Source organism: Balaenoptera borealis (assembly GCF_965194805.1).
Source record: "Balaenoptera borealis genome assembly, chromosome: 17".
Taxonomy (NCBI): domain Eukaryota; kingdom Metazoa; phylum Chordata; class Mammalia; order Artiodactyla; family Balaenopteridae; genus Balaenoptera; species Balaenoptera borealis.
In genome coordinates this window covers 17,449,367-17,477,023 of record NC_138876.1, presented here as the reverse complement: position 1 = coordinate 17,477,023, position 27,657 = coordinate 17,449,367, and the positions used below count along the sequence as shown (strand labels likewise).

Genomic DNA, 27,657 nt, shown 5'->3' with positions numbered 1-27,657 from the left:
AATTGATACAGCCACTATGGAGAAGAGTATGGAGGTTCCATAAAAAACTAAAAATAGAATTACCATATGACCCAGCAATCCCACTACTGGGCATATACCCCGAGGAAACCATAGTTCAAAAAGACACATGCACCCCAATGTTCATTGCAGCACTATTTACAGTAGCCAGGTCATGGAAGCAACCTAAATGCCCATCGACAGATAAATGGATAAAGAAGATGTGGCACATATATACAATGGAATATTACTAGGCTATAAAAAGGAGCAAAATTGGGTCATTTGTAGAGATGTGGGTGGACCTAGAGACTGTCATACCGAGTGAAGTAAGTCAGAAAGGGAAAAACAAATGTCATATATTAACGCATATATGTGGAATCTAGAAAAATGGTACAAGAGGGAAGAGGTATGGGAACATATGTATACGTATAACTGATTCACTTTTTTACAAAGCAGAAACTAATACACCATTGTAAAGAAATTATACTCCAATAAAGATGTTAAAAAAAAAAGAAAAGAAAAATGGTACAGATGAACCGGTTGGCAAGGCAGAAATAGAGACACAGATGTAGAGAACAAATGTATGGAAACCAAGGGAGGAAAGCAGGGAGGGGGTGGTGGAATGAATTGGGAGATTGGGATTGACATATATACACTAATATGTATAAAATAGATAACTAGTAAGAACCTGCTGTGTAAAAAAATAAAATAAAATAAAATTCAAAAAAAAAAAAGGAAGAAAACTCACAGGAACCCTACTAACATTCTAAAAAAGAAAGCCTCAATGACAGCTAGGAGAGGAGAAACCGAAGAGTGTGCAGGCAGGGAATTAGTGAGAGACACAGCCTGTCTGATTTTCATGCAAGCAAACGACATCACAAATGTTTTCAAAGTTCAAGTTGCAGTGAATGAGGTAATGCTGTTTGGAAAGTGAAATAAATATGACTTAGGTTTTGCTCTGGAAAGTTGATCTCCCCCACCCTTTTTCATTTTCCTATTCTTTTTCTCTGTGTCTAAATTTTGAATTCCTTATCCTGTTAAATCAAAATTGTTTTCTCCATTCTCATTTTGCCTAGTCTCTGTGAAACACTTCCTCGGGCCTGCAGATTTTCTCAAGACACTTCTGCTGGGACAGACACTATTTTTTTGCAAGGCTGGTAATTTTAAGATTGTGGAAAATAATGTTGGACTTGATTTGGCACATCCAAGGTGGAAGAAAAGGTAAGATAGGGGAAGAGAAGGAAGGACGAGTCTCCTGTTCAAAATAATCTTGATTTCCAACCAATAACACTGCACAAGTTAAGCATTTTCATTGTCTTAACCATTTCATAAGATTTTTTTTCTCTCTTTTGGAATGTGCTTTCAACAGTCATGCTGTTTTCAGATGAACTGAAAGAAGTACTGTGTCAAAGGACAAGCCATAGCATATGACTGGAGAGCCACAAAAGATGCCTTATTTAAATGTATGTTTGTCCTGGCAGATGTGGAAACCTACCTGTACGTAATCCACACTTCGTCCCAGTGCCCTGAAGGCCCTGTACATGACTTCTCTTTTTCCACCCCATTTTTGCATGATGCAAAAATGTCTGTTGGACAAAGCCAACTGTGTGACAAGTTGTGAGCTTTCTTTATGTGACTCACCCGTCTCACCAGGACCCTTCACGTGGAAGTTGTTCTTCCAGATATAAGTGGCTGGTTTGTCCCTGCCCATGACTTTACTGAAGATGTCCATCATGTAAAGGTTATCTTCCGAGTTTCCATCTATGACCATGACAACTTTAATTCCAGGGTAGGTTAGCCTTTTCACAGATTGCAAACATTTCCGTAAGTAGTCTGGATCTTCTTGATACGCAGCAATGCAAAGAGCAAGTTTTGTTCAAGTTAACGGGGATATTTCAGTATTTTTTCAGTGCTCAAAAAAGGCAAACAGGTTTTGAATAAGGACATGTAAAGCTAAAAAGGCACCATATGGTCCAAAAGATAAATAGTAATCATCTGTATGGATAAATTGGTAGCCAACAATATAAGAAACTATCATTCCAGTGAGGAGAGAGGCTCCAAAGAGTGTGGTTCCAGATATTCTCAGGAAACTTAGAAACTTCTCACAATGCATCTGTAAAATAATCACATGATGCACTTGGTTAACCACTCTTGTCCCAGGCTTGTTACATACATGGTATCACAGGGAGAGCATTGGCACTCCAGGAGTTCTAACCCTGAGTTTCTTTCCTTTTTTTTTTTTAAACTTTTTATTTTATATTGGAGTATAGCCAATGTTGTGATAGTTTCAGGTGCACAGCAAAGTGACTCAGCCATACATATACATGTATCCATTCTCCCCCAAACTCCCCTCCCATCCAGGCTGTCGCATAACATCTAGCAGAGTTCCCTGTGCTATACAGTAGGTCCTTGTTGGTTATCAGTTTTAAATATGGCAGCATGTACATGTCGATCCCAAACTCCCTAATTATCCCTTCCACCCATCCTTCCTCCCTGGTAACCATAAGTTTGTTCTCTAAGCCTGTGAGTCTCTTTCTGTTTTGTAAATAAGTTCATTTCTTTTTAGATTCTGCGTGTAAGGGATATCATACGATATTTCTCTTTGTCTGACTTACTTCACTCAGTATGACAATCTCTAGATGCATCTATGTTGCTGTAAATGGCATTATTTCTTTCTTTTAAAAGGCTGAGTAAATTCCATTGTATATGTGTACCTTATCTTCTTTATCCATTCCTCTGTCGATGGACATTTATAACCCGGAGTTTCTCACCTAAGTAGCTGTGTGACTTTCTGCACCTCAATTGACTCATCTGCAAAACAGGTATAAGGATGCCCTTTCAGCACGCCTCAGAGGACTCTTTCAAACATCAGATGAGATGATGGTGCAACATACCACTGAAAATCATAATGTGTTAAACAAATATATGGATGCAGTATTTTTAGTGTATTAGATTATCTTTCTAAGGATGCACTCTCTGTATGGGGTCATAGATAAGTGTATAACCTGAACTTCCTAACAAGCAAGACACTTTCTTCCTGTACCATGGTGTTCCCTCACCCCCAATACTGACCAGTGAAAAATCCACAGGTTTTGCTAAATTTCCCATGTGTAATTCCATCTCACCTCTTATCCAAATCCCTCAGCTCACACTTTTTCCATGCACCCAGCTGAGGTTAAAGATCAGCATAATTGGATTCTAGGACTAGCTCTTCCATCAACTACCTATATGACCTTAAACCAGTCACTTTATCTCTCTGGGCCTCAGTTTTGTTTTGTTTTGTTTTTAATTTGTTAAATGAGGGAGTTTAGCCTTGATTATTCCCAGAGGCTCTGTTGACATTAAAAATACTTTAAGCCTAGATATCCTGCACAGACTTCTATCAACCCCCTGCGATTCTGAATTGCATTTCTTTGTTTGATGGCTGTATCCCCCAAACCACTTGAGGGGTCTATGAATGAGCCATGTGTCCTTGGACAATTATTATCTCTGAACATCAAATATTTTGGGGTATAATTAATTTTGTTCATTTTAACGATTTTAACCAGGGCTGAGTGTCTAGAAGAAGGATGGATGGAGGCTGCACTGTGGACAGTCTCCTCATAGTCACCTGAACAAGGAGGGATACAAAGAGCAAATTGATATTGGCATCTACTCTCTGAGCCTCATTTCCGCATCTGCAAAATGGGAATGATACCTTTTTGCAGGCTTACTGTAACCAGGTACTTGTGTGTGTGTGTGTGTGTGTGTGTGTGTGTGTGTGTATACACACACACACACACACACAAGTGATAGCCCATTGAAACTGATACATGTAAGTTTCAATGGGCTATTAATGGGTTCAATGTCTTAATATGAAGGAAGAGTAACTTGAGTTATAAAGTGTACTTGTCCTCATTATGTTCTAAAATCCAATGAAGACTGGATCAGTGTCTTTTTTACTTGTAGACAATATTTAAACACACAAAAGAACAAAGAACAATAAAGGATGTTGAAAGAATGCTTGTTTAGTGAATACATTGCTCAAGATCACGTCTAATAAATAGCAGAACTGGCTCCGGAACACAGGTTTTCTTTATACCTAAACTAAACTCATGTTGGATGGGAGGAGGGGGGACGAGGCCTCAGATCATATGTAGAATGGAATGATTAGAATTGAGAATATTAACTTAGGCAGGTGACACTAGCAAGGCATATGGAAATGTACTTCTTTGTAACAAGACATATACTGCTTGTGGCCATTTGCCTGCTAATGGTGGATTAGAAAGTGTGGTAAACAAAAGGTTAAAAAGCAGTGATTCCCAAATGTTGATGTGCATCAAAATCACCAGGGAATCTGTAAATATTACTGATGTGTGGCTCCTGAAACATTCTGAGTTAATTGGCATGGGGTGCTACAAGGGCTTCAGGAGTTTTTAAATCTCCTTAAGTAATTCTAATTGCAAAAAAGTTTGGCAATCACTGGGTTAAAGTCTATGAAAACTTTCATGATCTCATTTGCGTTGTTATACATCCCTCAGGTGTATTGCCTCTGCTACCGTCCTTAACTAGAAATCCTAAGAGAAGTACCCAAATGAAGTCTCCCAGCAGTCTTCACATTAGAGCATATGACCCTCCCCTTCTCCCTTTCTGACCTCCTCTCCCTCTCTGGTTTTGAAGCTGGCCTTTGTCTTTCCAGTCCCACCGCACTTACTCTAGCAGAGACCTGGACCGGAGCTTACAGGGTTAGGCAATACACCTTTCAAAGACCTTGTCACCTGAGCTGTCTCTGGATCCAGAACTTTACGTTTCAGATTTCTCTTCATTTGCACCACTTGTATTGATCAAAGACTTCCTAAAATGCCCATTCTCCCAAGTGCCCTATTGGCTCCTGAATTTTGCCATCCTAAACTTCATCCTAAAGTTCACTGTGGCAAAGGTGAAATTACAGGAAGACTTGGCACGGAATCCTAGCTCTACATGTTCCTCCATCAGCTCTTGGACACGATCTCTACACACCATTTCCTAGGTAGCCATATGTACCACAGTGCCAAGTCTCTACATGGAACCTTCCCTGATTTCTCTCAGTCAGATGTGATTTCTCCTCAATTTGAGGCCCCATAAAACTTGACTAACCCAGCTGCAGCATAGTCCAGCTCAAGGGTGTTATATTCAAGAATTCCTGTATTAAATTTCATCCACTCTCCTTATTAACACTGTGACTTTGAGTGGGTTACTTAACCTTTCTGAGGCAAGATTCTTTTTTTTTTATTTAATAAAGTTTTCTTTGTGTGTGGGGTGCAGTTAGATATAACGTATGTCAAGTATCTAACTCAATGCCTGATACATATTAGACGTGTAATAAATAATAGCTATTATTTTACTTTTTATGGGCCAGATCATATTTTTCCTTATACTATGGTTATTTAAGAACTTCTTTGAGAATGCTTTTCGTATTATGGATTCCACCAATATGTGAGTTGCATCTTCTTCCTTTTTAAATAATCTGTGGTATAGACATATGCATTTAAGAAACATTCTTTTCTAAATATTTTCTTACTTAAATTGAAGAAATATTTAAGAATGTGACTTTGTTGTATTTATTTTGACTCATATATCAGTGACATTTTTCTAGATTGTGGGTAAGGCAGTATATATATGAGCTCCACATAGATGACCCTCAAAATATTATTGAATAATTTAAGGTATATGCAGTGGGATGTTACTTAGTCTATGCAGATTGCTGCTACAGAGAGGAAAGGATTAAAACCAAGCTGGGGTGATGGAAATGATTTTCCTGCAGGGAGCTGTCCCCCCATTCAGCTGTCATACCACCTGCCACTGGTTCTGTCCTTACAGCCCCTCAGTGAAACAGCCTGGATGTGCATGGATCAAAAAAAGAACCCAGAAAGGGACAGTGGGGTTTATATTCTACTCTCCAATTATATTAACTGATAGCTCCCACATTATATAAAAGTCAAGCAGTTCATAATGTAACATGTTGCTTGTTCTTAGGATTAAAAATGTAACTGTAATATAGCTTTGCCAAAGGGGATCTCCACATTGATTCAGAGGTAAGGCTTTCCCAAAGTGCTAATAATAGAAAATAAATAAATCAGTGGAAAGTATGTGTTTAAAAATTCAAGAAATATTGCTTTAAAAGAAAATTTACCTGGTAAGGAAACCAAGTATGAAAAAGTATTTATGAAACTTAATTTTGTGGGGCTATTCTATAGATTTTAAAAAATGATGTTTCAAAATGACTTACTTTCTAGTAAGTCTCATATTCATTTGTTGAGCAATTCCTGTTTTCCAAAGATAAATACCGTCTTTGCTTTAGGGAGAGTGACATTCAAATTTGATGCTAGTCACCGATTTAAGACCTTGAATTTTTATAAGCACCATAATTTTCTCTGATAGTGTAAGGATTCAGATCTAGGTACAATACAAGCAACTCTGGTAATAAACATTTGTCAATACATCTACAATACATTTTTCTAATCACCCAATTCAGATATTGTATAAATAAGAAAAAGAGAATGATACCAGAATTACAATGCTATGATTCAGAAATATCTACCTAGAATTCTGAATTTGTCCCAAATTCTCATGCATACACTACATAATATACGTACTAAAATAGGTAATTTAAAGAGTTAAACTTTTATTAAAAATATAAAAGAATAGGCAAATACTAGGAAAACTCTTGATTTAGTGTGATAGTTTATTTTAAAAAGAAAATAAAACAGTATCTCAACTGTTTGAGTAACCTTATTTAGCCTCTAGAAAAATGTAGTAAAAACTAATGTAAAGAATGAGTGAATTTGCACACTGGAATGAAAGGGAAAAGTTTATAATTTAAGAGTTCTTTTCAACGCTATTCTGTAAAATTTTAAATTGTATCTACAAATCGTTTGATGGGTATAACTATGTGTTCTAGCCAGTTCTATATAAATACACATTTTAATTTTAATTCTTTCATCACTGGCATGTTTGAATGTGTGCTGACCCTTAAAAATTTTGTTAAAATGACCTTTAAAAAATATCATCATCCTGTTTAAAATCTCCAAAGGTACATTATCATATGCCTTCGCTGCAATGAGAAATCGACAGGGAAAACAAACAAAAAAAGCCGAACAAATAACAACAACAACAAAAACAACCTTGAAATCTACAAAGGGCAGTGAAGCTGTTCTGCCTCTTTTCAGTCACCTCCCTTCTTCGACTACCAACCCCTTTGCTTTACTCTAAAGCTGAGCTGAAAGTCAACATATAGTCAGGCGTCCAGTTCGGGGGCAGCCCTCGGTGGCCCATCAGGATTTCCAGATCTATTGCATCACACTTCCTCCCTGGGTGTGACATCAAAGGCAATCCCGGTCCAGCCAAGAGGACTGGAGGAGTGTAGCCTTTCTGAGCAGCTGTGCCGGAGACACTCGGCAGCAAAGGTCTTCAAGGGTGGGCAATTAATTGGGCAAAGAGAGGCCCAAAGGGCTCCTACGTGCACCTTCTGGGAGCAGGGCTGTAGCAGCTCTCGATCGGTGAGTCCAAGCACACTTAAGTCTGTGCCATAGGACCCGGGTCTTGTAAACCCTCCTCCCCAGACACCACGTCTCAGCTCCCAGCCCCTCTTTCCAGCCTTAATTATCCTTTCAAAGCCATTTCCCCCTCGTTGCCCTTCTACAGCCAGAGGAAAAGCTTCTCTCACCTCTCCATCCTCGCCCTCACACAGACCCTCCTTTTGGACACGCCCACCCCCCGACCCGTGCACACGGACCCATTCTGGAGTCCTCGCTCGCGCTGAGCGGGAAGCAGCAGACAAATACCACCCAAGGTGTTGATTCAGTTCGTTCCAACCCAGACTCTGGCTCGCCTACCATGGTGGGGGAAGGGAGGCCGTGACTCTGAGATGAGGTGGAGAGAAACCGTTACCTACACCCTAACTTTACCTGGTCAGTGTGGTCTTCTCTCAATTTATATTATTTAAATATAAGAACACATTTTAGGGTGATGTGATGGACCCATCTTATATTGGGCAACATGAGTTGAAGCTTTAAAGAGCAGTCCTCTAGAGCTTCATTTAACAACAAATTTGTGCATCTGTTTCACGAGAACTTATCACCGCTCCGAGGTTTCTTGGCAACTGAGCTATTTTTACCTGCAGAGAACTAAAGAGGAGCTGGAGGGTATTTAAAACAACACACTCCCAACTGTTCGGAAATATGAGTCTGTGTCCTTGTGTAATATCTTCCTGGACAGCTGCCTCTGTTCTAACAGCTCTGGAACCCTGCTTTTGACTGACCAGACCCTTTCTGAAGCCTGCTGTGCAGGGTCTGTGGAAGTCATCAGGCAACTCAGGCCTCGTATCTACAAGATGCTCATTATATGTTTATCAGTGAGCAATGCTACGAAGAGACAGGGATGCTTCTTACCTTGGAGACTCTCTGCAGTTTATTTCAATTATTTTTCACACACAGTTACTGATTACCGCCACAGCTGCGTTGCACTACGGGCCTGGATTAAACTCTGGCTCGGGGATTCTCTGCTTGTGGTACTCAAAAGGTTTCTTAGCGTCTTTAATACTCAAGTGTCTTCATTGGTAAAAATCGTAAAATGATACCCAGCCAGCAAATTTGCTGTGGGAATCAGCTAGTACAGGGACTAGCTATACTAAGTCAAATTTGGGGAAGCAGTTCTTGCTTTGACTCTTTCCTTTTTCTCTATCCCTTCTCTTTCACCGTCACCCGCTGACTGTGGATCCCTAAGTAGGGTTATATTTTTAAAGAGCTGAGAGCTTCATTCCATTTCCATCAGTTCAAGGTGATGAGAAACTCCACTGTCCTGGATACCTGTGCTCGAGAAGCTGACCTAGGCTTGGGAAGGATAGATGTATATTCTCTCAAACTGCATCATTATCGCCATCGTCACGTTCTCATAACCACCATATTGTCATCACCCTCATCAATAATAATTATAGCTAGAACTTAATCAAGTGTTTACTGTGGTCCAGGCCCTGTCCTAACCTGTTTATGTAGAACTCATTTAAGCATCACCATACCCCTTTCCGTTAGGCACTACTCGTTTCTATCAAAGTCGGAGAAGCAGTACAGCATAGTAACTGGGCCATTAGTCACTAGAGTTAAACTTGCTGGGTTTCATCCTTGTCCACTGAGTGCTAGGCTGTGATCTGGGACATGTTATTAATCACTCTGTGCTCTATTATTCTTAACAAAATGGGATGATGAATATGATGTGTACCCACTTCGTAAGAATATTATAAAGATTACAAGAGTTGAAATCATATATAATGCTTTGAACATATTTCAGAGAATAAGAATTACACAAATGTTTACAGATTTTAGATGCAGAAACAGACTCGGGGTTTAACTGACTAGACTAGGTTTATGCAATTTTTAAACACTGGTGCCAAGATTTGGCCATAGGCAATCTGATTTTGCAGCTTCCATTCAAAACTTCTGTACTCCTCATCTAAACAGAGTTTAATCACTAAACCCCTCAACCACTGGAGAACTGGCAAAATGTCATCTAAACCTAAGGGCCTGGGACTGGCACATCCCCACAGGCTGGAGTGGAAGTGAAATACAACTTGGTTTGGAGATTCCCATGATACTCTCTAAACAGGGTAGAGACACATTGATTTAAAACTCTTCAAATCCTGGAGATTGAATTGCAGACAAGGTCAAGAGCAGGGATATGGGAATCTGTCATTTGCCTTTTGAAGCCTCAGCTCAGATGGAGATTGAAAGGACAGACAAAAATCCCTCCTTGCCTTCCCTCTCCTCTTGGGTTCAGTAGACAAAGACTCAGAACAGCCTGTTCCGAGTGTGTGTAGAGAGCAGAGGTTGGACACCCAGGGAGGCTTAAGTTACTAAACTGAATGTGGAATCTAGTCTCTCTGTTGGAGATAGCCAATGGTCTGGTTGCCCTGCCTGGGTAATTAGCCTGGGTGATGAAATCAACAGCTTTGTCAAGCAGAGTTTCTCATAATCCCAAACTAAGTACTCACCTGGCAGCTCTTCCTAGGATGCATTTAACAACAGCTGTGATAGAGAAGTTTGACTACAAAGTGCTAACCCCATATTTTATAAGAACAAACACACACTTTTTTCCTCTTTGTTGTTTTTTTATTATGTCCTTTGAGCCAAGCTTTTCTGAACTTCAAGAGTATTTCTTGTGGTTGTTTTTTTCCCTTTTATTTATTTATTTTTGCTCAAATCTGGCACCCCAAGTATTGCATGGCAGAGTTGATTCAGAAGCAATCTCCAAGCCTTCTACTTGGGGGTCCAACCAGCCCTAAATGAAAACCATCAGGGCCAGCACTGGGGGAGCCTAAAGTTGGAACACAAGATTTGTAATGGGGGCAGGTTGCCAGAGACCCTCTTCTTTGTTATAAAGAGCTCAGGATACTCAACTAGGTATTCCAGAATGCCGTGTTCTCTTCTGAGCCTCTAAAAAGCATAGTACACGGCACATAGCTCCTTGATTTATTTTTTAATTTGGGACTTTGATTTTTTTCCAAAAATGAAGACAAGAGAGTTAGGCATCATTAAGAAACCCTTTCACCTAAGCAGTAATCTTGGAACACATGAAAGTCCTGCCGGTAGGAGTTAAGTCAGCAGTGTCAGTCCCTCGCTCAGAGCACGTCTCATTGTTTCACTGGCTCCCTTTCCACAGCTCCTAGGCTGAGACCAGACTGGCTGTGGCTCTTTATTTAGAGCATGGGCTTGTGCTGAGGTTTGTTCACTGCTTCTTGAGTTCTGACCTTTGATATACAACTCATCTTCAAGGTGAGCAAGCCGTGACCTGGGTTCAAAAAACATCCCGGCACACTTTCACTTTCCGAATCCCATGTACGAATAAAGGATTTCATACTTTACTTCATTCATTTGATTTTTTATTCCCAAGATCTTCATAAAATTGATAAAGACCTATGATTGTAAAATATTCTTTGCAATCACCTTTTCTCATCTAAGAACTAAATACACATAAAACACATATACATGAGTATAAAAAAAACCTGTGGAAATCTGAATAAGATAAATGGGTTGTATCAATGTCAATTTCCTTATTTTTTTTCTCCCAAGTCCTTTATTGAATTTGTTACAATATTGCTTCTGTTTTATGTTTTGGGTTTTTGGCATGTGGGATCTTAGCTCCCCAACCAAGGGATCGAACCCGCACCCCCTGTATTGTAAGGGGGAGTCTTAACCACTGGACCACCAGGGAAGTCCCCTGTACTATAGTTTTGCAAGTTGTTACCACTGGGGAATGAGGAATACTGGGTAAAAAGAATAAGATCTCTCTCTACTCTTTTTTCTTTTCCCTTTTTTAATTGGGTAAAAACAAACTAGCCAATCGAGTTTTTTTCTCTTGCAGTTTTATTGAGATTATTTGACATACAGCACTATATAAGGTTAAGGTGTACAGCATAACAATTAGAATTACATACATAATGAAATAATTAACACATTAAGTTTAGTGAATATCCATCATTTCCTGCAGATGCAAAATAGAAGAAAATGAAAAAAATTTTTTTCCTTGTGAAGGGAACTCTTAAGATTCACTCTCTTAACAATTTTCGTATATAACATACAGCAGTGTTCATTAGATTAACCATGTTCTACATAACATTCTCTTGTACTTATTTATCTCATAACAGGAAGTTTGTACCTTTTGACCACCTTCATCCAATTCTTCCTCTGCCCACTCCCTGACTCCGGAACCACAAATACAATCTCTTTTTCTATGAGTTCTTGTTTGTTTGTTTGTTTGTTGAAGTATAATTGACCTACAACACTATGTTAATTCTTGGTTAACAACATAGTGATCTGATATTTCTATATGTTAAAAAATGATCACCATGATTAGTCTAGTTAGATTCTGTCACCATACAAAGATATTACTTTATTATCTACTCTATTCCACATGCTGTACAATTCATCCCCATGACTCATTTATTTTGTAACTAGATGTCTGTACCTCTTAATCTCCCTCATCTATTTGACTCATCCCCCAACCTCTCCCCTCTGGCAACCACCTGTTTGTTGTTTGTAACTATGACTCTGTTTCTGTTTTGTTATGTTTGTTTATTTGTTTTGTGTTTTAGATTCCACGTATAAGTGAAATCACGGTATATGTCTTGCTCTGTCTGACTTATTTCATTTAGCATAATACCCTCCAGTTTACTCCTCATTGTCACAAATGGCATGATTTCACTCTTTATTATGGCTGAGTAATATTCCATTGTATATAAATACCACATATTCTTTATCCATTTGTCTACCAATGAGCACTTAGGTAGCTTCCATTTTTTGACTGCTGTCAATAATGCTATGTTGAACATAGGAGTGAATCTATCTTTATGAATTATTGTTTTTGTTTTCCTTGGGAAAATGCCCAGGAGTGGAATTGCTGGATCATATGGTAGTTCTTTTGTTAATTTTTTGAGGAATCCCCATATGGTTTTCCATAGTGGCTCCACCAATTTATACACCCATCAAGAGTGGACAAGGGTTCCCTTTTCTTCACATCCTCATTAACACTAGTTATTTGTTGTCTTTTTGATAATAGCCATTCTGACAGGTGTGAGGTGATATCTCATTGTGATTTTGATTTCCATTTCCCTGATGATTAGTGATGCTGAGCATCTTTTCATGTGTCTATTGACCATCTGTGTGTCTTCTTTGGAAAAATGTCTATTCAGATTTTCTGCCCATTTTTAATTGTTTTTTTTTTTTGACATAGAGTTCTATGTGTTCTTTATATATTTTGGATATTAACCTCTTATCAGATATATCATTTGCAAATATCTTCTTCCATTGAGTAGGCAGCTTTTTAACTCTGTTAATAGTTTACTTCACTGTTTAAAGCTTTTTAGTTTGATGTAGTTCCATTCATTTATTTTTGCTTTTGATTCCCTAGCCTGAGTAGCCAAAAAAAAAAATCACTAAGACCAATGTCAAAGATAACACTGCCTGTGTTTTTTTCTTGTAGTTTTATTGTTTCAGGTCTTACATTTAAGTCTTTAATACTTTTTGAGTTTTTGTATGTAGTGTGAGAAAGTAGCCTCCTTTGATTCTTTTGCATGTAGATGTGTAGTTTTTCTATAACCATTTATTGAAGAGACCGTCTTTCCCCCATTGTATATTCTTGTCTCCTTTGTCATAGATTAATTGACCATATAAGTGTGGGTTCATTTCTGGACTCTCTATTCTGTTCTATTGATATGTGTCTTTTTTGTGCCAGTGCCATACTGTTTTGATTCCCTAGCTTTGTAGTATAGTTTGAAATCAGGGAGTGCGATACCTACAGCTTTGTTCTGTCTCAAGATTGTTTTAGCTGTTTGAGGTCTTTTGTGTTTCCCTACAAATTTTAGAATTATTTATTCTAGTTCTGTGAAAAGCACCATTGGTATTTTGATAGAGACTGCATTGAATCTGTAGATTTCCTTGGGTAGTATGGTCATTTTAACAATATTAGCTCCTCCAATCCATGCGCATGGTATATCTTTCCATTTGCCATCTCAATCTTTCATCAGTGTCTTACAGTTATCTGAGTACAAGTCTTTTACCTCTCTAGTTGGATTTATTCATAGATATTTTATTCTTTTTGATGCAGTTGTCAATGGGATTGTGTTCTTAATTTCTATTTTTGATAGTTCATTGTTAGTGTATAGAAATGCAATTGATTTCTGTATATTAATTTTGTATCCTACAACATCCCTGAATTCATTTATTATTGATAGTTCTAATAGTTTTTTGGTGGCATCTTTAGGATTTTCTCTGTATAGAATCATGTCATCTACAAACAGTGACAGCTTTACTTCTTCCTTTCCAATGTGGATTCCTTTTATTTCTTTTAATTTTGTGATTGCTGTGGCTAGGACTTCCAATGCTATGTTAAATAGAAGTGGCGAGAGTGGACATCTTTGTCTTGTTTCTGATCTTAGAGGAAATGCTTTCAGCTTTTCATCGTGAGGATATTGACGGTAGGTTTGTCATACCTGGTCTTTATTATGTGAGATATGTTCCCTCTATACCCACTTTGTTGAGAGTTTTTTATTTTATCATAAGTGGATGTTGAATTTAGTCAAAATCTTTTTCTGCATCCAATGAGATTACCATATGATTTCTATTCTCTAATTATTTAATGTAATATATCACACTGACAGATTTGGGTATATCACTTGTATCCCTGGGATAAATTCCATTTGATCATGGTATATGATCCTTTTACTCTACTGTTGAACTTAGTTTGCTGATATTTTGTTGAGGATTTTTGCATCTATGTTCATCAGTGATAATTGTCCTACAATTTTCTTTTTTGTGGTGTCCTTGTCTGGTTTTGGTATCAGGGTGATGCTGGCTTCATGAAATGAGTTCTGAAGCTTCCCTTCCTCCTCAATTTTTAAAAATATTTTGAGAAAGATTGTCTTTAATTCTTCTTGAAGTATTCTGTAGGATTAATATGTGAAGCTGTCTGGCCATGGACTTTTGTTTGTTGGGTTTCTTTTTTTAATTGCTGATTCAATTTCATTACTGGTGACTGGTCTGTTAATATTTTGTTTTTCTTCCTGATTCAGTCTTGGAAGATTGTACATTTCAAGAATTTATCCATTTCTCCTAAGTTTTCCCTTTTATTGGCATATAATTGTTTGTAGTAATCTTTTATGATCCTTTGTATTTCTGTGGTGTTGATTATAACTTCTCCTATTTTATTTCTGATTTTTTAATTTGGACCCTCTCTATTTTTGTCTTGATGTGTCTGGCTAAAATTTTATCAATTTCGTTTAGCTTTTCAAAGAAGTAGCTCTTAGTTTCATTGATCGTTTCTACTTTTTTAGCCTCTATTTCATTTATTTCTGCTCTGATCTTTATTATTTCTTTCCTTCTACTAGCTTTGGGTTTTGTTTGTTCTTCTTTTTCTGTTTTGTTAAGTGTAAAGTTAGGTTGTTTATTTGAGATTTTTCTTGTTTCCTGAGGTAAGCTTATAGGCTTCCCTCTTAGAACTGCTTTTACCATGTCCTAAAGACTTTGGATCATTGTGGTTTGTTTTCTTTTGTCTCCTGGAATTTTTTTGATTTCCTCTTGTTTTTCTTCAGTGACCCATTGGTTGTTTAGTCGCATATGTTTAGCTTCCATGTGTTTGTGTGTTTTACTGTTTTTTCTTATAGTTGATTTATAGGTCATAGCCCTGTGCTCAGAAAAGATGGTTGATATGATTTCAATCTTCTTAAATCTAGTGAGACTTGTTTTGTGGCCTAGCATCTTATCTATCCTGGATAATATTCCATGTACAATTGAGAAGAATGAACATTTTTGTTTGTTTTGGAATGGCATGTTTCATATATATCTATTAAGTTCATCTGATCTAATATGTCATTTAAAGCCAGTGTTTCCTTGTTGATTTTCTGTGTGAATGATTTGTCTATTGATGTAAGTGGGGCATTACATTTTCCTACTATATTGTTGTGATACTGTCAATATCTCCCTTTATGTTTGCTAATATTTGCTTTATGTATTTGGTGCTCTTAAGTTGGGTCCATATATATTTACAGTTGTTATATCTTCTTGTTGGATCAATCCCTTTATCTTTATATAATGTTCTTCATCTCTTGTTGCAGTCTTTGTTTTACAGTTTATTTTGTCTGATACAAATATAGCCACTCCAGCTTTCTTTTAGTTTTCATTTGCATGGAGTGCCTTTTTCCCACCCCTCACTTTCAGTCTGTATATGTCTTTACATCTGAAGTGGATCTCTAGTAAGCAGCATATATATGGCTCTTGTTTTTGTATTCATTTAGCCACTCTATGTCTTTTGATTGCAGCATTTAGTCCATTTACATGTAAAGTAATTGGTAGGAATGTACTTATTGCCATTGTGTTAATCATTTGGGGGTTGTTTTTGTTGTTCTTTTTTGTTCCTTTCTTCTTGTTTGCACTCCTCCCTTATGATTTGATGATTATCTTTAGTGTTATATTTGGATTCTTTTTTCTTTTGTGTGTGTGTATTATTCTAGACTTTTGTTTTGTGGTTACCATGGGATTTATATACATGGCCTGGTGGTACAGTATTTGGAGCTCACCAGGACCTTGGGAGTTCTGGGGCTGGTGGGGGTTTGCTGGGGGGTGAGGCTGGATACCAGCATGGCTGGCTGCAGTGCCCGGGGGGTAACAGGGCTGATGCAGGCTTGCTGGTGAGTCAGTCCAATTCCCATATACCTTGTTTTGAGTTCTGGGATATCTCAGAGCTGGTGCTAGTGCACTGTGGCTAAGTAAGTCCACACTGCTAATAGGCTAGAGGGAGGACTCCAAAATGGCACTTGCCATCATCAGTGTCCTCGTGGCAGAACAAGCTCCCAAAAATGGCTACCACCCATTAGGGAAGTCCTAGCTGCCTCCTGCCTCTCTGAAAAGTTCTCTAAGTTCAGCAAGTGAGTTTGATCCAGGGTCTATTCAAATTACTGCTTCTGCACTAGGTCTCAGAGATTATGAACTTTTACCTGTGCCCTTTGAGAGCAGAGTCTCTGTTTCCTACAACCTTCTGGCTCTCTTGTACCTAAACCCCACTTGCCTTCAAAACCAGAAGTTCTAGAGGCTCATATTCCAGGTGCAGGACCCTGGGGCTGTGGAGCCCAATGTGGGGCTCAGACCTCTCCCTCATTGGGGATAACCTCTGCAATTGTAATTATCCTCCCATTTGTGGGTTACCTACCCAGGGGTGTGGGTATATTAACTATCTTCTTACCTGTATCTTCACGGTTCCGTCTGTATATCTTTAGTTGTGGAATATCTTTTCTTCTAGTCTTCAGACTAGAAGACTAGAACTATCATTGTTCTCAATGATAGTTGCTCTGTAAATAGTTGTAACTTTGCTGTGTCTTGGGAGGAGGTGAGCTCAGGGTCTTCCTACTCTGCCATCTTGGCCACTCCTCTCTGTATTATTTCTAACAATGGTATTAAAATTACAATTTTCTTAAAATGAACATTTTAATTCAAAAAAAATGTTAGCTCCAAAAAGAAATGTTTTGTGGTTAACAGGTACAGGTCATTCTAGTCAAGCTCTTATTGACTGTAGTATCAACAACTCTTAGAAAGGATTTATCTTATATGAGAAAGGATTATCTTGACTTATTTCTTAAGTAAGAGGGATTGGAATTGATTAAGCTGTCTTTCTCCACAAAGGATTCTCCTGCCGTATAATAAGAGAACATGCACAGATTTTCTTTGTTGCACTTGTGAGTTATCCTTGGCTATGCCTGCCTAGCTTGGTAGAAAGGATTCTTGAATTTGTATTTTCAGAAAACCTGAATTTAGGTCTAGGCCATGGCACCAAAAAATTTGCTTTGCTTCTCTTTTCAGATTCAGGGTTCTCAGCGTTCTTAGTTTACTCTTCTGAAATACAAGAGGATGTGGAGATAAAGAATGACAATGACTAGACAATCTCTCTAGTTTCAGCTACATCTAAAAGGTTGTGACTCTGGACTTCCAGTCCTAGCACAAATGTTCTTTATAGGCACAAATAACCCTCCACATTTGGACTTTGAAGAAAGCAGCTGAAGGCACCATTCTTACTTTTGTGTAATAAAGCACATTTTTACAGAGCAGATTTGGGGACAACCTCTCACTCGATTTTCATTAAAGAATAGCCAAGAGTGTCAATGACATCCCTCCAGGAGGCCCTGAAATTTTGTCCCAAGTTTTGGTAATAAAATGTAATATTTTTATCACAAGTTGGTTAGAACTGGGCTTGCTGCCTTTTGGAGAGATTGGCATCAATTTACAACCTCTTCAGGAAAAAAAAAGTGAGAAGCAATTGAGGGAAAAATGAAATGGGCCTTGTACTTATAAAGATCTATCCTGGGTAATCTGGCAAGGAGAAGGTCTTCTGATAAACAGGAAAATTCTGACTGAGAATGGAGAGAGAGGAAGAGTATTAAGAGAAGTGTTCTTTCAGTTGAGACATGGATTTCAACATTTATTGAAGTAATTTTTACTAAAACATAGTCAGAAGTACAAATTATATGAGAATTTTCTGGGCTGTTGTTGAGATGTACAGACTCCTATGGTCCACCAAGGGTCTATTAACCAAAAAAGCTCTAATCACCTCAAATCTGCATTCTTAATGAGCATACTATAGTAAAGGCAATTCCTATTTCCATGCTTTAGAACAGAGGTACTTATGCCCCCAGCTACTAATAGTACTATCTGTTGTTAAATGATAGTTGAGTTACTCCCTGGGAGTTTCCCAACTCTGAATTCTTTTCCCCTGTCTCTACCCCAGAATATCCTTCACCCAATTACTGATTGATATGGAGGGGTATTAACAAAAACATGGGCCCCTTGCCTAAATTTAGGAAAACTCTGGAGGGCCATTCCATTTCTAGAAGCTCTGAGAGATAGACTGGGGCCTTTCTAGAAGCTCTGAGAGATAGACAGAAGACATCTGAAAGCTTCTAAGCACACGAGTGACATGATCTCACACTGGCTGTTCCCTGGAGAAATACAGACGAGCAAGTGCGGAAGATAGATAGATAAATAGGTGTCTCTGACAATAGATACAGGATGATGGCAACGTGGCTAGGGTGGTAGCAGTGAGGATGAAGACAAGTGTCCACAATGACCAGGCCCTAATCTGACCTGTGCCATGGGAAAATCTTAATGTCTCCTTCCAATGCTCAGAGCTAACAATGAGAACTCAAATCAGAAGAGTTTTCTGAATTTCTGACATCCTATGAGGTTTGTAAAGGGGAGTCCTTGTAGTTTTACAGGTAGAGAAATTGGGGTGTCCACTCACAGTCAACCAGAACATGGAGAGTGGCTCTAGGACTCAAATCCATCGGATGACAATGCCATGCTCTTCCTACTGGCCCACCGACCACACTTTAGATGTTCCGAAGCATTTGTTTTGTCTGATGCAGAATTGTCTGTACTGAGTTCTTCTGGAGGTCAGAACAGACAGTTATAGCAGTTGTCCTGCTCTGTGTCTAAAGGAGAAGAAGGCCACCTATTTCTAGAGAAAATCTTAAGGCTGTAGCGAAGCCCCAAATTGGGTGAATTAAAATTCATTTTTGAGAAGTAAAAGTCCTTTATATTTGAGTTAAATGGCCCAGTCCTTGGTCTAGTGGTTTGCTGAATGAAGAAATTTTAGAAAACAGTAAGGAATGAATGAAGAAAAAAAAGAGGAAAGGAACATTAATGCAGTTAGTTGCTTAGGAAAGGGGAGAGAAAAGAAAACTGTATTAAACCTCTATTATGTGGAAAGTATTACTTCTAGGTACTTTTCATATGCTATCTTAATTACACAATAACTCTAAGAGGTGAGTGTCATTCCCATTATCATTTAGATGAGGAAATGATGCTCCAAAAAAGTGAAATAATTTTCTCAAGTTTCTACAGCTGATAAGTAGCAGTGTAATCATTTGAATACAAGTACATCTGTAAGCAAAGCCCGAATACACCATGAAGCAGAGCTCTAAACTCGTTCTGGCCTTGTGCACTTCCAAAGTGAGTAATAAGGTAAAACTTCATTTTGGGGTGAGAACTTTAGAATCTCCATTTTTGACATGTTATGATATTTCTTAATGGTACTGAAAATTTCAGGTACTGTGGTAGACTACCCAGGGTGGCTTCTTATTTAAAATCTAAATATCAAAGACTCATAAGCCTTAGAGCTTATAATTTACAATTCCTTTTGGCGGAAATGGATTCAAGCATAGTCTCAATGTTAAATTTAAGAGTAGAGTAACTGCCCAGAAATTGCAGATTTGAGGTTTTCTGCATTACAAATCAGGTCCAAAACATCTGGGTAAAAGAGACCCAGATGCTAGCCTCAGGGTTTATAGCCAGCTGTGAAGCCTTGAGAACAAGGTGCTAAAGTTAACTGAATTGCAGTTTATATTTTGAGATAAAGATCCTGGACTTTCTACCCTCTCCCTTTCTTTCTTTGCACCTTTCCCCATTCTAACAAAGATCTGAGGCAGCTGAGTTGCACTGAATAACTTGAAGTTTTCTTTCTACACTGATTCTGCTAATAGTTTCATAAAACTGGCCAGTCAACTTTGATTCCAAAAGGTCCTTCTTCCAGTTCTTTTATTTCCTGAAAGCTTTCATCTGGTTTTTTTTGCTGTTTTTTTTGTTTTTTTTTTAGTTAAAGAGATACTTCACATGTCTGGAGAGATGGGATGTGTACTTACATGACATACTCATGCCTCTGTTCTTTCTAAGACTGAACACATGTAGTGTAATTTTATCCTGATCTGGTCAAAAAATGATTGCATTTGATCTTGTGACTCAACTCAATCCGAGGCAGAGAATAAAATGCAACCTTTCCCCTATTTTATAAAGCAACTGTTCCTCTTTTGAGTCATTGCTGTCATACACTGCCAAAGTTGTTTCAGAGATCAGGCTCACCCACTCATTGTACTTTTCCCCAACATATCAGGATTAAACTCCTTGCTGCCCTGAAGAGCAGAGCTAAAATAAGTCACTTAGGCTTGTCTTAGCTACAGGGTGGAGAGCTTTCTGACAGCAAATGGGTAAACCAAACTCTTCTGAGAAGACCCTGTTTCTATAGCTCAGGGGGGAGACAAAAGATCCTGCAAGCTCCTCCCTCTTTCCCCGTGGTCTTCACATCTGGAGCTGATTACTCAAGTCATAAGCAGGTTAAGCTATGAGTATTGTTTCTCAATCTTGAGTGCAAACAAATCCAACTTGTGGTGTCAGGCATTGTATACCAGCATTGTCTAAGCTATGTACTGCAGGATGATAGTGTTAATCCAGATATTAACCAACATCCTTGTGGAAAAGATACCATAGTTATCAAAGTGTAAAGATTTCTGTACGTAATGGGCCTGTCTTGCTGATTCATAAAGTTCATCAGCACGCTGAAGGTTTGTGAGAATTTCTTCAGTGAAGAAACTTGATATCCTCAGTGTTTCCTAAACACGCCTAAGGATAACACCCTTTTATCTCATGGAAGATCTTTCATCATCTCAGGGCACTGGAAAAGGAAGCACTTACTACATTAAGCATTTTCCTTCCAAGCACGGAGCCTGATATATAGTAAAATCCTAATAAATATTTGTAGAAAGTCAAATAAGTACATGAATGAGTGAAATTCTATAAAGTAAGGATATATATTTATCTGCACAGACTTGTACTGTCAATAATTTTTTTCTGACAGAAATACATTTAACATCACCCAACCCATGTTTATTGAGTTCCTGCTAGTTAAGAGGCTCTATGCTAGGAGTTGAGGACTGCAGAATCTAGAACAAGATGATGGTAACACAATATCATATGAGGAAGAGAGATAGTAAGTATACGGTGCTATGGAACATATGTGGCAGTGGTACAGGGTAGATTTCTGAAGAAAGTGATATCTGAGTTGAGTCTTAAATGACAAATGAGAGTTAGCCGTGCAAAGAGGTGACTCCACGAATATATCCAATGTGCATGTATAGGAAAGTCCTCACATGTGCTGTATTTAAACAATTGTTAATCATTTATTATTACCCATATATTTTATGTTTTGAAGACAAAACTTACTATCAGAAATGCTTTTGTTGGGTAAGAGGACTGACTTTATATTCCAGGAAACCAGATAACACAGGAACACATGTCAAAAATACCCAAAATATATCAAGGAAAACATGAACCACAAACCAAAATAGGAAATGCAGCGTTTAACATTAAGTTATGAAGTTAAAAATGTGAGTTTTTTCAGGATTGTGCATCCTCATTACAGGAATTCTAGTGAATCACTGCTTCACCTTTCTCATAACTGAAAAAGAGCCTCCTACCCATAGATGTTCCTTTCTCTTAATTATGAAAGCCTCACAATCTCTATCTTCTCTTTCTGCCTTAAGTTATAAGTCTGTCCAGGGATAAAGGAGTTCTTTATAACTCCTGGACAGTTCTTTATAAATGGAAAGCTGGGAGCTTGATTTTTTTTAATAGAATTTCAACCCTCTGGCTGTTTCTCAAGCTGTACTGGGAGTTTCACTCCCTCACCCACTTATTTAGTTCACAAGCTTTTACTGAGTTCCTACCATGTGACAAAATATATACTAAGATCGGAAGATGGGATGCAGATACAGTTTCACACAGTTCCTTCTTGCATTGAGTTTATCCACTAATAAGAGAGACAGATATTAAATAAGGAATCATAGAGATGAGAAAAAATAAGTACTAAAAATGTTCTATTAGATAGAATAGGGGAATGGACCTCATTATGGTAGTTGTGGAAGGCATCCCCGAGGAAGTAATGATTGAACTGGGGCTGAAGCGTAGTATAGAAGATAATTAAACAAAGATGATGGTGGGAAGGAAGTTAGGTTGGGAAAAGCTTTTGGAAATGCCCACAGGAGGGTAAGAGCATGGTTTGCTGGAGAAACTCAAAGAATTCCTTGAAGGCAAGCAAAATTTATTATTTTTGAAATCCCAGCAAAGTCTGGCACATAATCACACTCAAAATCTGTTTGTTTAATGAATGCCTTAAGTTAGTAGACAATGCCAAAGTAACTCTCTTTCTGGTGATAGAGGTACCAGCCCACTGCCCAAATCAAAAAGAAAGTGGAGTCCTCACATCACAAAGCTTTTCCTGTAAGCAAAGTGCAAAGAATGCCACAGATTTTCTTTAAAGAAAATTCATTACTTGAGTCCATCCTTTATTCCTTGTTCTTTTATGTATTCATTTGCTTATTCACCAAATTGCTAGTCACTAAGGAGGATTCAAAAATGATGAAAATGTAGCATCACCTTCAAAAACTTTTTGGTCTACCAGGATATTAGGATGTGCACCGATATTCATAGCATAAGGCAGAAGAAAAAGCCTGGACTACATGACAGAGATAAAATGAAATATGAGAGTGAAGGGGAGCAAGAAATCCCTTTAAGTTGAGGTATTTGGGGAAGAAGATGGTAGTAAAATTATGCCTTGAATGAAGAATATAGAAGAATTTTGACAAATAGATATGGGGAGGGAAAAAGCCATTTCAGGTTGAGAGCAAAATGCAAACAAAGATGAAGGACAAAGTGTGTGCAAGAGGGAGCAAAAAATCTAGTTTAGTTAGACTGCAAAAATAGGAAGATGAAGGCTTGCAAGAGAGGATATAAGTAGATAATCATCAACCCTGAATCTTTTTCTTTTTTAATTTTTTAATTTATCTTTGGCTGCGTTGGGTCTTCGTTGCTGCGTGTGGGCTTTCTCTAGTTGTGGAGAGTGGGGGCTACTCATCATTGCGATGCACAGGCTTCTCACTGCGGTGGCTTCTCTTGTGGAGCACGGGCTCTAGGCACGCAGGCTTCAGTAGTTGTGGCACACGTGCTCAGTAGCTGTGGCTCACGGGCTCTAGAGCACAGGCTCAGTAGTTGTGGCACATGGGCTCAGTAGTTGTGGCTAGCGGGCTCTAGAGCACAGGCTCAGTAGTTGTGGCGCACGGGCTTAGTTGCTCTGTGGCATGTGGGATCTTCCCCGACCAGGGCTCGAACCTGTGTCCCCTGCATTGCCAGGCGGACTCCTAACCACTGAGCCACCAGGAAAGTCCCCGAGTCTTTCTTAAACATTTAATGCTTTTATCTTGTTGACACTGAGATTAAGTTAAACCTTTGTATTCAGAGTTAGACCTTAGAAGGATAATTTTGACAGAAATGTAGAGAATCCATTGGATGAAACTGAAGTGGGGGAAAATGAAGGATTTAGGAAGTGTTTTTAACAGTTCAGGTAAGAAATACAGAACATCTTAACCAATGTGAGAGATGAATTTGAAGGACAAGGCAGAGGTGGAATCAAATGGTCGTAGTGACCTGGTGGTTACAGGGGGTATAAAAGAAGGCAAAGATAGTATTTGGGCAACTGGCAGGATGTGACGCTATTCATTAACTGAGGATGTGAAACGAGAGGCAGATTTGGAGGAAATATGATGAGAGTAGCCAAGCAAGTGACTGGAAGAACAATACCAGTTTATTATAAGCGCACTTGAACCAAATCATGTTATAACCATAATTGTTTATGTGGGATATTCAAATCCAAAACACCATAAAGTAGTTCAGTTTACAACAATGGTAGCACCCTATTCAAAAATATCTGCATGTACTACGATCTTTCAAATTTAAACATCACATTCTAGTGTTCCTCCCAGTTGGATTATTGTCTTCCATGACCCACCCTGAAATTTACTTTCTGTAGTTAAATCTCAACTCTTACTTAAAACACAGCCTATACCTTAATTAAACTTGTCAATTCTGTTTTAAAATCGCATATCAGAATCACACCTCTATTGCCCATATTAATTCCCATATGATTCTTTTCATCTAAAAGTCCCTAGTTCCCACCCAAATTTGCACATCTTTAAGAATCACCTCAATACCATGCTATCTCGAAGCCTACCTTTACAGAACTAATTGTACATTTCATTCCTTCTTTTTTTATACCCACTATTTACACTCCTATTATTTCATTTTGTGTCAAAAGCTCATATAATTATATCACTCTTGCACAATTATAAGCTTTTGGGGTATAGAGAAAATGTACACCTCTTGATTTCTTGATTATGACAGGTGTTCAGTAAACTTAATTAAAACCAGATATCTACCAACATACATATATGATAATAAAAGTAGAAAAGTTCAATAGGAAAATACAAATTTTTGAATTGAGTTATCATAGAAATTATACTTAGTCTAAGGGAAACTATATAAAATACTAGATTAAAGCAGCACTTCTCAAACTTGAATATAAGTAAGTTTTGGGGATCTTCTTAAAGACAGATTCCAGGGCCTAGCTTGAAATTTTGATTCAATGGGTCTGGGGTGGGGTCACGAATTTACATTTCTAACAAATTCCCAGGTTATGCTGATGATTTCGAAAGAGGAAGACGTTTTGAATAGCGCTAGTTTAAAGGGTCAGTCTGACATCAGAATGCCTGGACTTAAATTCCAATTCACTAGCTTTACGATTTTACGTCTCTCATTTAATTTTATCAGTGAGAACTATTGATAAAATAGTTGACCCATAAAATGTGTTTCTGGCAGTACCTGACACATGGCATGTGCTCAAAAATTAGGTGTCGGTGTGAGAATTCAATGGTACAAAGAAGTCAACAGATTCCTAAAGACCAGAGTGGTTAAACTATGGCCTGCAGTCCAGATCTGGCTCACCACCTATTTTGGTAATGCTAGTAAACTAAGAATAGTTTTAAAATTTTTAAATGATTGAAAAGTACCAAAAGAAAAATATTTTCTAACATGTGGAAATTATACAAGATTCAATTTTAGTGTCCATTAAATAATGTTATTGGAATACAGCCACACAGATTTGTATACATATTGCCAATGGATGCAGAGTTCAGTAGTCACATGACAGACCATATGGCCAGGAAAGCCTGCATTGTATACTATCTGGCTCTTTACCTTAAAAGGTTGACAACCTCTAATACAGCACCAAGTGACTTTTATCAGTAAATTACTGGGACTAGAAGCATCACTATTTTGGTGTCTAGAGTGGCAATAATGTTCAGTGGCTATAGTGTTCTGTTCTTAACGTAACTGTACCGAGGTAATAAAGGATTCTTAGGAACCGAACAATAAAAAGGATTGGGAAATAAGATGATTTTGAGGGATAAGTAGTAAAATGAATTAATTACCACTAAAGCTCCTCAAACCAGGAAATGCTATTAGATGCCCCAACCCACTTTTTAAAGAAAGCAATATTTATTGTCCTTTTCTGATTATAAAAGCAATACATGATTACGGTACTTGGAAAATACAAAAATGTATACACAATATAAATCGGTCATATTCCCAAGAGTAGAGATAACCACGTTTAAACATTTTTGTTTTTACAAAATTGGAATGTTAACTGTACAAAATGGTTATATATTTTTAATGTAACATTTCTCCAACAACTTCATATTCTGAGAACATTATGTTTAATGGGTAATAAGATTCCATTGTTTGGAAATGCCATAATTCATTTATTTATTTCCCTCATCATTAAATCTTATTTTAAGTTTTTGTTATTATTTGTAAATAATGCTATAACAAACTTGCCTATGACGTCTCTGAAAAATTGGTGAATTTTTTCCCACTATGACAGATTACTATAGTAAAGCAACTTTTGCCTAAATTTGGGCTGTTTTCAGGGAAGGAGAAGAAAGAGAAGATTAAAGAAAGACAAGGTTGTGTTAATTAGGACACTCTCTCTCTCTCTCTCTCTCATTTTTCCAGATTTCCAACTATACCAACTTCGGAGATTTCTACCTTCTGATTAGTAACATTAAACGACTTCCATTATCTTTGACCAACAATGTTTATTTTTCTATATACCCCATTCTTAAATCCATACCCTTACAATCAAAATAAAACATTTTGTTTCGTTTTGTTTGAATTCCCCCTTCCCTTAGAAAAAAAGGCAATAATCTTATCAAAAATATTTTATTTACAAAAAAATTCAATTATACTATACATCCTATACTGGAAATACATTGAATAATTGCTAAAATAAATACAGGCAATTAATTCAATCTTTTATAAGAATGAGAGAATTTGACATTTGAATGTTATCAAAGCTTAACTTAGAACATAAATAGTTAAAAAGGCAAACTCAAGTTTTAGTTTCATTTAATGGCATGGTCTGTTTGTTTTCCACAAGCTCTCCAATCAGTGAGAGTCTAAGTTGTAGAACGTTATATACTTTTTTGTGCTCTGAAGGTAGAATGTGCAGGTTTTTTCTTAGACAGGATGGATGAAATATAGACGTCTACATAAAAAGGAAGCAGAAAGGCAGGAAGCACATGGTTGAACACTTCACATTTCTGCTTCATCACAATACTTTTTTTCTGCAACTCTTCATGTGTTCAATTGTTTTTAACACAGGTCTACACAGCACTGGCTACAAGGCAAGATGGGTCATGTCAAAAGTCAAACTGGATAACTGAGGCCCCAGAGTAGCTAAATTAACCAGGCCGAGGGTCCATCAATTTTTTTTTAATGTGCCAATTCTTGATACAACTATTAAACCTTGATATCATGTCTACTATGTAAACACATTTATTTAGGTCAAGAACAGAAGAGATGAAGCAATTATCTGTATAATTCAGAAAAAATCTTCCCTAGAAAGTTAAAGAGTACACATGGAGCTTAATTTTGACAATTTTGAATCTATATGCTTTATCCTTATTATAATTTATCCCACTCACCCGTATAAACCTCATACTAACATGTAAAGTGAACTGACAAGCTGGGAAAAAAAAGGTAGGTAAAGTATGTTCAACATATAGACAGGATCCAGTGAATATAGGTCACAGAACAAAATGATGAACTGCAGTGTATTTGTCCAAATTATACAGACAATTTTTCCCAATTTCCTTTTTACTTGGCCTGGGAAAACACTGTGAGAATCTCCAAAAACAACCTTTGATACCCAGATTTTATCCACTGCTGGATGCCTAGTGTTTTCTTTTGAGAACTGGCATTCCCTTTTTTTCAATCTTTTTTCAAAAAATTGCACTTTTCTACCCCTTTGGCCTTGATTTTCAATGATTTCTTTTTTGTGCACACAAGTATGAATTTCTACTCCCGAAGTGTGACAGGTATATTGGCCTTTTCTAAAAGAAATGAAAAAAAGTTAAAATATTGAGAGTTTAAATACTTTTTCACAGAA

General features: G+C 37.6%; 1 pseudogene across 1 annotated transcript in view; it reads right to left on the bottom strand.

The window, feature by feature from the left end:
• The window catches only part of LOC309615165 (hyaluronan synthase 2-like), a 49,237-nt pseudogene extending 21,691 nt beyond the window's left edge, over nucleotides 1-27,546 (bottom strand). Inside the window, exon 1 of the transcript in view lies at nucleotides 1,493-27,546. The product of the transcript in view is annotated as a hyaluronan synthase 2-like (transcript). The remainder of the gene's footprint in view (nucleotides 1-1,492) is intronic.
• Between the last annotated feature and the right edge of the window lie 111 nt (nucleotides 27,547-27,657).